Source organism: Empidonax traillii, unplaced genomic scaffold (genome assembly GCF_003031625.1).
Source record: "Empidonax traillii isolate 1590-97213 ecotype Southwest subspecies unplaced genomic scaffold, ASM303162v1 scaffold451:size1465578, whole genome shotgun sequence".
NCBI classification, from domain to species: domain Eukaryota; kingdom Metazoa; phylum Chordata; class Aves; order Passeriformes; family Tyrannidae; genus Empidonax; species Empidonax traillii.
The window spans coordinates 804,798-808,156 of record NW_020955644.1 but is presented as its reverse complement, the minus strand read 5'-3'; the positions used below and the strand labels follow the sequence as shown (position 1 = coordinate 808,156).

The 3,359-nt window shown below is 46.1% G+C and overlaps 1 protein-coding gene across 1 annotated transcript in view; it reads right to left on the bottom strand.

Annotated features, from left to right (window-relative positions):
* CAMK1G (calcium/calmodulin dependent protein kinase IG) overlaps positions 1-2,438 on the bottom strand; it is a 19,671-nt gene extending 17,233 nt beyond the window's left edge. The window contains exon 1 of the mRNA XM_027895223.1: positions 2,215-2,438. The gene's annotated coding sequence lies outside the window, so the exon portion shown is untranslated. The remainder of the gene's footprint in view (positions 1-2,214) is intronic.
* Between the last annotated feature and the right edge of the window lie 921 nt (positions 2,439-3,359).

Genomic DNA, 3,359 nt, shown 5'->3' with positions numbered 1-3,359 from the left:
TATCACCCTGGTTAATTCCTCGTGAAAAATCAACAAGTTTCTCAATTTTCAAACGGCTTTTTGGTTCTGAAGGAAGGTAGTAGCATGTTTTCCTTAGTCTCCTGTGAATCATCTGCTCATCTTATAGTTCCTCCTGCTGTCACTCCGTGTGTGGCATTTGCTGGGGCCGGGCTGGATGAGCAGCTCTGACTCCCAACACGTGGAGCTGATTTCCTGCTCTCTCAGTTTTTCTGTGCCATCATCAGCAAGTCATTTCCTGCCTCCCCTCGCCTTTCTGCGGGGAAGGGGAGTAAAAGCTGCTATTTTTGAGAGGAAAATAAGGGAATGTTTGAATTACCTAAAATGTAAAGCTGCATATGGCAGGGGGGGGAGTGGAAGTGGAGGATGTTTAAGGTCCCTTGCGACCCAAACCATCCCGTGATTCCATATGTGCTCAGGTGATGAACACTTGCCCACCTTCCTCCTTGTGTTGGATCACATCCTTTTCAATACTGGTTTTTTTTTCCTCTTCTGATACAAGGAAAAGTATTTGCAAAGGGATTTGGGGCAGGACACAGCAACCTCTCAATCCACCTGTGATTATGGGATTAGAAGACCTGTGACTTCCCTGATGCTCCAGGAGCTTGTCTTTGTCTCTCAGCCTGGTTAAGTCACCTGTTGCACTTCACAGCAGTTGGTGAGAATGCACTGTTTGATATATTTGTTGTCTGAGGTTTGTTATTTATTCAAGCTCTGGCCCAGCAACCACAGAATCCCAGAATGGTTTGGGGTGGAAGGAAACTTAAAGCTCATCCCATTCCACCCCCTGCCACGGGCAGGGACACCTTCCACTAGCCCAGATTGCTCCAAGCCCCGTCCAACCTGGCCTTGGACACTTCCAGGGATGGGGCAGCCACAGCTTCTCTGGGTACCCTGTGCCAGGGCCTCACCTTTCCAATCCCTTCCTTGCTGTTAGGACACAGCTCGTGAGTAAATGGGATTTATGACATTTACTCACTCACTTGAAGAAACTTTACTTCTCCCAGCTCAGGGGCCATTCCAGACCCTGCATTTCAGCCCCAAAAGTGGGATGCACACACAAAGTGCACCCAAAATACCCACTATTTTAAACACCTGCTCTAAACCTGGGTCTGTGTTGCCCCATCTGCCCCTTCACTTCTAGGCAGTGCAATCACATCAGTGTTAAGGTTGCATAAGAAGATCGCAAAGCTCATTAACTAATGCAGGTGAAGACCTTTAGAGCTGAAAATGAAGTACATAACATTGCTTTCATTTGTTTATGAGCTTCCCTCTTCCCCATCATAACAAATTAAGCAGCACATGGGCTTCAATCTGATGAGTTTATATATATATATAAAGTAATAAATAATATTTATATTAATGTCTAACCTTTGGGCTCTTCTACAGCCTAAGTCAACAAACGTGGCTGCTGCTCTACCCTGATCCAGCACGACACACCAGAGTGTAATGAGTGTTATTATGACCTTGCTTAAATATTTCCTGAAGAAATTTGTTCTGCTTCCACAGTAGCAAATCCATCTGCAGGCAGACACTGCTTCTGAATGGATCCTGTACTGCATTAGCAAAATTATTGTAAGGCATGATTAATAGTCTCGTGACAAAGTTACATGTGGAGGGGGAAGAGACATGCAGCTTTCATGGGTTTGCCTTTAGAATTAGAAGTTTACAGGAAAAAAAAAAAAGGAGAATACAAATTCAAAGGGCTTTGATTTAAATAATAATAATAATAATAATAATAAACAAAGCAAGCAATCTGCATGTGAATGAATGAAGTGCCAGGGCAGCCTCTGTGTTCAGGGACAAAAGAACAAGAAACTGGAAACACGAGCTCGCCATTAAAAACAAACCCACCTCAAACGTCTTCTCTTCCCCCCACCCCACACTCCATCGATTCAAAAAGCAGTGCTTTAACTCAGTAGTTAAAGATGGACACTGGCAAAAAGCTCAGTTTTGATTAGAAATATTCCAAATTCCGTAAAACACTTCGGAAGTCAAATGCCAGAGGCAGCTTTCTATGAAACTGCCAAACGTGACACGAGTGCCGGATGGAGAACTCCCCGTCACACGGTGAAATTCATCTTTAAAAAAAAGGCAGGTTAGCAGGAATCCCCCACCTGCTTCAGCGCAACGGAGCAGGCAAAGGAAAAGCAAATGGCTCTCAAAGGAAAGAATATTTTTTTTTTTTTTACTTACCCAAGTCAGCACCAAACAAAGCAACTCCTGCCGGCCGCCGCTCCCGCCCGGCTCGGTCTGCGGGGATTTAGAGCCCGCTCAGGGGCTCACCGGCAGGAGGAGGAGGAGGAGATGATGATGATGATGATGATGATGATGGAGCTGCTGAGATGGTAACCAGGCAGCACCTCACGGCGAGGATATCACGGCGAGCCGGTGAGGGGTGTGAGAGGCGGCAGCGGGACCCGGGAACCCCAGAGCTTCCCACCGGGAATCGCTCCTGCCGCCGGGAGAGGCGGTGCAGCAGCAGCAGCAGCAGCAGCAGCAGCTCCTCGGCAGTGTCCGAGCCTGCTGGTGAAACATCCCCCCGGGCGGAATGCAAATTTAATTTGCCCTTAATCAAAGGGATGACTCTCGGTATTTAGGAGAACACCCCTGCGTTCCTTTGGGTGACATCGGGAGTTCGGTGGGGACTGGAGCAGGACAGGGTTTCCCAACCAGGCTGCTCCAGCGCTGGGAAAGGGATGCTCCTCACCATTTTTAAATGGCACAAACCCACGGAGACAAATCATCGCAGCAGAGGTTAATCTCCATCCCCAGTTTTGGGCTATTTTCACCCTTACAATAGCTCTATTTTGACTTTCAAGCCCTCCCTGGGTGTGCCTCCTCAAGCACAGCACACATGAATATAGGAAATATTAATAATTCTTTGAATCTCTTCTACAGTGGAGGATTTTTAGAGCTGGCAATAACAACTTTACTGACTGCATTCTCGGTTGATTTACACTGCCATCTAGAATAATGCATGAAAAAAGTACATATCACTGCGAAGTTTAGTTTTATATCAGGAATAAATCAGCTCTGAGGCAATACTAGAAAATCACATCCTTTTTCTTAATATGTTTTTCTTCAGTAGCTTCATTCCAAGGCAAAGGCTGTTTGATATTCTTTTTTTCTTTTTTTTTTTTTTTTTTGGCCAGGCTCCAACTCTGTGAACTCTACAGAGTCAGGGGGTTTGGTCAGAATTTCTGGATGTGGGGGTTTGAACATGCAGGTTTTCTTTAGTGCTACTTTTTGGTGTGATTTGCATTGGTTTTGCCTCGAAATCCATTGTGTGGCCTCAGCTGTGCCTCTGGAGTGAGGGGGAACCATTTCCACTGCTGGGA